At 44.6% G+C, this 9,968-nt stretch overlaps 1 long non-coding RNA gene across 1 annotated transcript; it reads right to left on the reverse strand.

The window, feature by feature from the left end:
* Positions 1–7,818: 7,818 nt before the first annotated feature.
* LOC137234688 (uncharacterized) lies at positions 7,819–9,575 on the reverse strand. The gene is made up of 3 exons (XR_010947868.1): positions 9,455–9,575; positions 7,970–9,363; positions 7,819–7,903 (listed from the first exon to the last, which is right to left on the reverse strand). It is a non-coding gene; the product is annotated as an uncharacterized lncRNA (long non-coding RNA).
* Between the last annotated feature and the right edge of the window lie 393 nt (positions 9,576–9,968).

Raw genomic sequence — 9,968 nt, forward strand, 5'->3', positions numbered from 1 at the left:
ACTCAATTCACACCCACGCATGTGTAGTTGCATTTCGTTTTTGCGCATGCACACATTCATACCTGCACCTGTAGGCCTCCTTCCACTAATGTTGCGCAACACGCGTGGATACCTGGTTGAGATACATTTTGTTGATAACATCGTAACGCAAAAAACAAATACGGTTGTCGGTGACATCTATATCTATGTATCTTAAGGCTAGCTTAACAGGCGGCCGCCATGGTGTGGTGGTAGCGTGCTCCGCTTACCACACCGAATGTTCTGGGTTCAACCTTCGGACAAAACAACATCGAAAAAAGTATTTTCTATTAGAAGAAAGATTTTCTCGGCAGTGTCATTCCTCGGCAGCGATTTGGCAAACACTCCCAGTGTATTTCTGCCATGAAAACTTTCTCAGTGAAGATTCATCTGCCTTGCAGATGCCGTTCGTAGTCGGCGGAAAACATGTCGATCCCATCCCGCCAATTTGTAGGAAAAACTAATAAAAGCACGACACAAATTGGAACAGAAACTCGGCCTAAATCTGTTCCCAGGGAAATCGCTTAATTTAAGTCTTTTTTACATGAAGGTTAATATCACATTTACACATCACCAAATGCGTAATTTTGGGAGAAAAATCCCAAATGCGTCGCATTTTCTCATACAAATCGCAATTCCCAAATAACGCATTTGGACGCATTCGACCTGCAAATACAATCCACTTAACCTATACAGACACGCTTTTGACACTTTCTTACCAAAAGAAACCCCGCAAGAACACGAATGGTTAAAGGATGTATCATGATCTTAGTGTTGTACCAGAGTTTCCACTAGTTTTTTAAACCAAAACTAACAATTATAGCAGAAACTGCTTTGTATTTGTGATACGTTTTATTTTTTTGTTTTAATGTCTTTTAATCACTTAGGATAGGATAGGATACGATAGGTTAGGTGGTAGCTGCCCTGATAAAGATAGCTCACTTGGGCTACACGAAGGTCCGTTGTGATACCACATACACCAAAAATAACGGTGACTTAGATCTAGCTACTTAGAGAATCGATGGGTAGCAACGATAAAGCTCCGAATGATACCGATCTCAACTTTGGATAAATCCTCGGGAGATCCAAGTGAGTCGCGACCGAAGTACTTTCGCCTAGTTTTGGCAAAAGCTGGGAAATCAAACATAAAGTGATATGGTGATTCCACCTCATCATCCTCCATACAGCTGCAGCAGGATGGAGCTTCCAGTATATTGAGACGTACCGCATGGGTACCCATGGGACATTTCTCTGTCAAAACCGCAATGACCATTGATAAGTGAGCCTTAGTGAACCCAATTATTTCAGCAGACCACCTGCCATCCACTTTCGACCAGAAATATCTTGCTACCCTGCAAGACGTGGTGTCCGCCCAACGTTTGCTGAGGTGACTCCAGGCCCAGCTATGGAGGAGCAATCCACAGGAGGCCAGCGGGATCCCGAAATCCCTACAGCCATCTTCATCCAGTTCAGTTGTAGCGATGCGGGCTAAGAGATCCTCTTGAAAGTTACCCGGGATATCACTATGGCCCGGGACCCAGATATTCTTAATTGTAAAATAATGCGATGCAATCGCAAGCGAGGTCAGGCACCCCCAGACCACCCTCGATCGCACTGTAGTTGAGCTCAAGGCCTTGATAACCGCTTGATTATCAGAGTAGATGTTAAATTCGCTAACCGTAGTAGCACTGGATAGCATTCGATCCACCGCATCCTTAATCGCAGAAACTTCCGCTTGGAATAAACTGCAGAGATCAGCCAACTTAAACTTGCGGCTTAAATTTAGCTCTTGACAAAAGACCCCCCACCAACCTTTCCATCCAGCTTAGACCCATCCGTGAACAAGTTAACCGGTCCCATGCCCCAGATAATTCCTCTTCCCCAATCCCCTCTCTCTGGAATGACTGGGGTGAAGGTTGTATAGGGAGCAGTTATCGGCATACAATAGTACGTTTTGTCGGGGATAAAGTCGAAACTGGTAAGAAAGCTATAGTGTTCGCGATCAGAAAGTCCATATCCCATATCACAAAGCCTGACCAACGAACTTGCCGCGGCCGCCTTTCCCGCAATATCTACTGGGTATATGTTAAGCATAACGTTCAGTGCCAAGGTAGGTGTTGTTTTGAGAGCGCCACTGATACCGATCAGCGCCGTCCGTTGCACTGACACTAACATCTTGGAGGTGCTCGCCGTGTCCAGTGCTTTCCACCAGACCAGCACTCTATATAGCAGAATTGGTTTGACCACCATCTCATAAAGCCAGTGTACTACTTTTGGCGAGAGTCCCCATCTCTTTCCGATAGCCCCTCTGCAGCAGTACAAGGCAATGGCGGCCTTCCTGGCCGAAATTCCACATTGGGTCTCCAGGACAGTTTCTTGTCCAACACAATCCCCAAATATTTAACCCTATCAGAAAGTACCAACGGTACCCCTCCAATCGAGGGAGTTCTGAAATCGGGCAACTTATATCGCTTTGTGAAAAGAACCAATTCCTTTTTTGCCGGGTTGACCGCCAATCCACATGATTGAGCCCACCTAGCCACAGTATTCAGGTAGCCTTGCAAAACATCGCGCACGGTGCCCAGAAATTTTCCTCTGACTAGGATAGCGAGGTCATCTGCATAGGCAACCACCCGACAACCATTGGCTTCCAGCTCAACAAGAAGCTCGTTGACTACCACAACCCAGAGGAGAGGAGATAGGAGACCCCATGTGGGGTACCCCTGAACACCTTCCTCTTATTATGGCCCTCCCCACTCCACTGCGACAATTCTGCCGCATAGAAGTTTGCTAATAAATTCAACCAGAGCCGCGTCGACTCCTAAACCCACCAGAGCTCTTTCGATCGCCCCCCGTAAGACATTGTTAAAAGCCCCCTCGATGTCTAGAAAGGCACCCAGAGCATACTCTTTGTGTTCTATCGACCCCTCTATTTGCTTTACAATCGAATGGAGAGCCGTTTCCGTCGATCTGCCCTTGCAGTACGCATGCTGTGAAGCCGACAGTAACCCCCGAGGTATCCTTTCCCGTAGGTACAGTTCAATCAACCGCTCAAACGTCTTAAGAAGAAACGACGAGAGACTGATTGGCCTAAAATCCTTAGGTGACACATGAGACATTTTTCCGGCCTTCGGAATGAAAATAACCCTAACCGTGTGCCAAGATTTCGGGATATAGTTAAGCCTGAGGCAGTTAGTATAGATGATGGCATACCAGAGGCAGGAAATCCCCAAAGACTTTTGAAGTTGCGCAGGGATGATTCCATCCGGGCCCAGAGACTTATAGGGCTTGAACGACCCTATAGCCCAGGTTATTTGACTTTCCCGTATTGGAATTGCAGGCACTTCTGCGTGGCCAACGACCGCCGACCATGCAGGCGAAGATCCCTGCGCAACTGGGACATCGGGAAAATGATTGTCCAGTAAAAGCTTCAGGGAATCCTCGCTACTCATCGACCAGTCCCCACCATCATCTCGCAGATACCCCAGAGGAGCAGCATTCCTAGAGAGTATTTTTCAAAGCCTCGCGGATTCATTGCAGCCTTCTACGTTTTCGCAGAAGCTTCGCCATGCATCTCGCTTGGCTATCCTTATTTCATATTTATAAATCCCCAGACTCACCTTATAGAGCTCCCAGTTCGAGGGTAATTTACTCCTCCTGGATCTGTAAAAGAGCCGCCGACTGGACGCTCTTAGGTCGTCAAGAGAATCCGACCACCAGGACGGCTTGCCCTTCCCCCTGTAAATTTTCAATGGGCAGGACAGCTGAAAGGTGCTATTGCTTGCCGAGGTGAAATTTTCCACCAGAACGTCTATCTCAGATTCGGACAGGTCCGAACTAAAGGTAGGCGCCGCAGGCAATAGCTCACCCAGCTTCCTACAATACCAGTCCCAGTTAGTACTTTTAGGGTTCCTAAATATATTTTACCGGGACGTTCTTCGTTCACCGAGAACTGAATATATCGGTGATCAGAGAAGGAGTGTTCGCTGAGAACCCTCCAGCCAGACATCCGACTTTCCAGTTCTTTACTAACCAGGGTGAGGTCCAGGACCTCCTCCCTTACCGCAGTAATATAAGTCGGGTCATTCCCCCTATTACATATACAAAGTCCCTCATCTACAATAAAAGTAAATAAAGACTCACCTCTAGTGTTGGTATCCGAGCTTTCCCAGATGCTATGGTGGGCATTAGCATCGGCACCGATGATTACGCCAACACCTCTGCGCCTTGCTTCAGCGGGATTTCGCCCAGCATGGCAGGTGGTGGTCCCGCTACGTCCCTTTGGAGCATGTGCGCTGAGACCACCCACATTTCATTACTTCCTCGCTCGAAGCAGACCGTGGTTACGTCAGCATTGCTGAAATTAGAGAGAATAAAAGCTTTAATCTCTTTTTTAACAAGCACACAGGATCTAGGCCTACTTGCCTCCCCATGCACCAAGTTGTTGAATTTTCTAGTCCTTAATCCAGAAATCTTACTGCCGTTACTACTCAGCTACGGCTCCTGGACAAGGACTATATCCACTCCGCCTTTTTCAAGGCAGAGCAACAAATCTGCGGAAGCCGCCTTAGAGTGCTGAAGATTGATTTGACCGATTTCCATCAAAACCACTGTTTAGGCAGGAAGCCGAGACAAAACAATCTCCAAGTATAGCCATCAAGCATTAACTTGGCATTTTATTCCCGCTGGCGCTCCACATATGGGCGGCTTGTGGGAGGCGGGAGTGAAGAGCTTCAAAAGCCACTTCAAAAGGATCGCGTCTTCCCATAAGTACACCATAGAGGAGTTCCAAACCATTCTGTGCAGGATTGAGGCGTGCCTCAACTCGCGCCCTCTCAGTCCAGGGTCGAATGACCCAACGGATCTGGAGCCACTAACTCCAGGACATTTCCTCACGGGCAGCCATCTACTGGCTCCGCCAGAGCCGGATGCGAGTGAGAGCCCTGCCTCGATGATCAATCGGTGGCAGAAACTCAAAGCCCTCCATCACACTTTCTGCAAGCGATGGAAAACCGAATATCTCACCGAGATCCAGAAACGATACAAGTGGAAACATCCACAACCTAATCTAAAACCCGGAGACCTAGTTGTTATCAAAGAGGACAACCTCCAACCCAACGAGTGGAGAATGGGCAGAATCGTCAACACACACCCAGGCCCTGATAACCGTGTGCGTGTTGTTGACGTTCATACAACCAGGGGACAAATAACTAGACCAATTACGAAATTGGTGCTCCTTCCGTCCCACGACAAGGAGAATTAAATGTAAGGGGGCAAACCCCGCCTTCCAAAACCCCAAAAACCAAAATCCTATTTCCCTCGACTACCTAAAATCAGAGGCCCACGGTTGGTGATAGCATAGAAAGCAAATTAAGGAACCCGCGTCTTCGTGTCTCGCTACCCCTAAGCCTGCGTTTCTCCCGAGCCATATATTATAATCAACCCCCCGGTCTCGTGATGGTGCGAGTCTACCGGAGGGGAATCCTAAAACGTACTACGCGATGGCAATGGGGAAAGGGAGCGCGGGACATGAAGACGCGTTTCAACCACGCGCCGTGATGCCCCGCTATCCCTAAGCTTGTGGCTATGCCCTAATCAACCCCCCGGTCTCGTGATGGTGCGAGTCTACCGGAGGGCGATCCTACATCTTCTCTTTTTTTTCTCTACCTCCGGTCTCGTTTCGAGTCTGCCGGAGGGACTCCTACACCTGAATACGGAGCGAGACGCACGAAGACGCGGGAGAGCGTACAAAAGCTCGCAAACAAAAAAAAAAAACATTTTTTTTTCGATCTAAGTTTTTTTTAACAAGACTAACCGGGGGCCCCCTGAACAGAAAACCCCATAATTCACTCGCTCACCCAGAGCGAGGACACCAGAAAATCCCCGAATTCACTCGCCCGCCCCGAGCGAGGACACCAGAGACCATCCCATTCACTCGTTATCCCATAACGAGGACATCATAACAACCTACCGCAGAAGGGTGAACCGATCTGCCACAGAACCTAAAGGCTTTCAGCCCATTATCTTTCTCACTTTCCAAAAATTTAACTCAAAAGTCACTCGCTCTCCAGAGCAGGGACACCAGAACCCTAACGCAGATCCAGGATCTGCCACATATTGCATCAGCACTCGGTCAAATGCACGAGGCCAACAGCACCGAAGCGGGCCTAGCAATCAGGACTCCAATAGTTATAATTCATAAGAACAAAGTACACGTCATGTAGGAAGTCTACAATAAAAGCTTTCCCAAACAAACATTAAGCTTACAAAGCGTTGATGTTGGTTCACAAAGTGTGTAAACAAAAATAAATGAAACCTCATAAAAATTTACTAAAAGAAAGCATGTTATAAGTGGCCTCCAAAAAGCCCTTATAACTAACAATTCTTTTTAGACGGATTGTCAAAAGGTTTTGAACATTGATCTTGAATACCTTTCAAAAGGTCTTCAAATATTTCTCCAATTAAGGTGAATTTCAGTTTAAGCATAAACACCGAAAGTCCGTGCTCACAATTTGTTTAAGAAAACCATTCCATTCATAAATATGTGCGTTCGTGCTAACGATAATCGAACACAGACCAGTATTATCAAACTACCGACGCACTAAAGTAAATACTGATTGTTGCCTTGTTTTAGAAATTTTATACATATTATAGTTTGTTGGAGAACTTGGTAGTTACTTGGGCTGCTGAGTAGCTTCTCACCCCAAAGCCAAATACATCACGCAGTATCTGCCACCCCTTACCACTGGTGGGGGAAGTAGCAGACTGACGCCACGTTTTCCCTACCTAACGCAATCCCCACGTTAGAAAAGAGTAACCAGTATTCTTATTAACCCCACCAAAGTAAAACCATTTATATATATTAACCCAATTGATCGTTGCGCACGGAGTGCGCTACATACATCCGAAGCAATCAATGTGGGTGTGGGGTTTTTATGAGGAACTAGATGTGCACTTGGGGTAAACCAGTGTCAATTCAATATCTTAAACACAATTGTGGTGCCTCCACTCCGTTGCCGAGTTTGCGACACACCACAATTGTTTTCCATACGCATAATATATGTCTACATACACACTTACATGATTACGCAAAGCATCTCCTGATCAAAATCATCGCCAGCAACGAAAACACCCTTAAATTCGGCCAATTCAATAAAGACCAGGTACAAACGTATTTTGTGGTGAGCCATTAATGTAAGTTACGCCCTCGTCAATGCTGGCCCTTGCAAACATAGTTGATGGTGATATTTCTGCCTTATTCGCTTTCAGCGACGCCTCTAACTCAGCCATGATTGTATTCAAGCCCTCCTTTATTTCACAAACACGTTCTGTATCCAACGAACCACCCAATTCGTAGCATTGTTATCTGTTTATTACAAAAGTAAACATGTATAGGTAGCAATTTACCTCATATACTATATATATACATAGAGGTTATGTATTACATATATAGTTAAATAAAAAAAATGTATATGTATTTATGTACCTACAGAACAGAAAACACCAGTCTTATTTATTTAGAATTAATTCACATACTTCCAAACGGAAAGTATTCTATACGCCCACTCGACCAGCCAATTGTTAAACCCGTATCCGTATTACGCTGTGTTTTACTTTGGAAGCAAACATATGAAGGATATTCTGTATTTATGCCAGTTAGATAACATAATGGTGAAATTGTCATATCAAATTTTTTCAAACAAGTATTGAAGAGTGCTATACCGGGTGTATCTTTGAACATCACAGCCAAATGACCACCATCTGCACCCCAGGCTAATACTTGTGGTTCGCCACCAACCTCATGACGACCAGCATTAAACTTGGTAAGTTCGGCTATTTTTAAAGCTTCTTTAGGTGAAGCGCCAGATGCAAAAATTTGTTCATCCTGAAAAAGTAAACGATATAAAATACTATCGCCGGTTGTAACAAAAAGCAAAAAAAATTGCCGCACGGTGACCAGCAAGCCGATCGTACTACACCACAATTGATTGTCCAGCGTTCAGGCGTCCATTTTTTGTTTGCCGACCATACACGAAATACATTACCAACAGTGGCAGCAAATAGATTCGCAGCATCGGGTGACCATTTCAGCAATGAGCAAGGTGGACCAACACGACGAAGTGGAGTATTTTGTTGTCTATCGACATCCCATAATGACATATCAGTATCGCTAATGGATGCGGTTGCAAGCCATGTACCATTGGCATTCCATTGTACCGAAGTAATTGGGCAGTAGCCTGGATGTTTTAAGAATACTGCTTGTGTAGCGCTCCGTGTTATATGCATATTTGTATCCACAGTCCAAAGGCAAACACCTTTTTGACAACCCACTGCCAACTCTGCAGCGGTTAGTGGACGCCAAGCCATTGGTCTGCTTTTGATTAATTAGACTTAAACGCTTTGTATAAAACTTTTTATTTCCACTTTTGGTAAAGACCAATGTATTGCAATAATTTTCGACTTACAACAAAGCTTTTGTTGTTGTTGCTATTATATCAAAGTTTATCAAATGAAGCGTATTACGACAAAGTCAAGCGAACTTTTTAATTGGCCAATGGCATATATTCGTGATGCATGTACATACATATGTGCACAAGCATTTGCGTAAGGGTGGGTTAATGTCGCAATACAGAATATATAGGTTGACATGCCTTCCATAAACCAAATTGTTGGCGAGATGACAACATACCATCCTTTGAAACTTGATCTATTGAATATTTTCCGAAATATTTTATTTCATGTTTTGGCCAAGTGGTATAGCACTGGACTCACGAAACAGACAAAAAGTTCGCTTACCGCTTCGACCCGTGACAGTGTTTCAATGAATAACACTGTTTTTGTATGAATAGCACTTCAATATTGAATCTATCAATCGTCAAGCCATTGAATTAATCCATTGTTCGTAAAATACTCCTGAGCACAGGCACCACTGCCGGTTCATCCGTGTATATACCCACAATATCATCTGATCCTGCAACGGCAATTTTGAAACAATTTGGATGCCATACAATGCAACGTATATAAGAGCGTAACCAATCTCGCGTCTCTGACCACTCGACCACATTATTAATGCTCACTTCACGCGTATGCGGAAAGACTTTTGTTTTCAATCTTTTTGCAAATTGCAACATATCAAACGTATATTGTGCAATTGTACATATGACCGGGCTAACGGTGGCGGTTTGTTTATCACGCGCTTCATTTAGTGCCTCCGTAAAGCCACGTAAGTAGCTGTGAACCTGAAATGAAATAAAAGAATAAAAAATTAGGAAAACTTACAAAAGAATAAAAAAGGGAACGACACATCAAACCCATCCATTGTCCTAAATCTCCATCACCAGTCACCTGAAAAATAAAGAAAATGAGTTAAAAATCTGAAATAACCTAAGAAAATATTTATTTCAGTAAAATTATTGCAAAATATTTTACCACTTACCTTTTTTGTCCAGCAACGCGTAAAACTCCACATGAATTGAAGCAAAAAAACGGTAAAATAAATCTTTCGATTCATTTTTTTTTGCTTCATTCTCTATACTGGAATGTTCAAACCAGTATGTATGTATGTATGATACATACAAGAAAACGAGAGACGACAGAGTTGCCATGTTACCCAACTCGACCACCCAATGGTGCGTTTCTTGTTTGCGTCTGTATAAGATTAGAGAAGACAACACAAGGTTACATCACAAGAGCAACCCTCCCCCCCCCCCCCCCACCCCCCCCGTAACTAATCAGGCCGAAATAATATGAAGGATAATACAAATCCATTTATTATTTTTTTCTTCTTTCCAACAAATTTTAAATTAAAACTTACTTCACAGCCGTAACTGAGTGGCACAGAAACCCACTTCAGTGGCGAAGACGGCGATGCACGGAGAGCGCTGCGGACGACGCATACCGCTTGGGGCAACTCCAACACCTATACGGGTAAAATTGCATATGCCCATTTA

This window comes from Eurosta solidaginis, chromosome X (genome assembly GCF_040869045.1).
Source record: "Eurosta solidaginis isolate ZX-2024a chromosome X, ASM4086904v1, whole genome shotgun sequence".
In the NCBI taxonomy this organism is placed as follows: domain Eukaryota; kingdom Metazoa; phylum Arthropoda; class Insecta; order Diptera; family Tephritidae; genus Eurosta; species Eurosta solidaginis.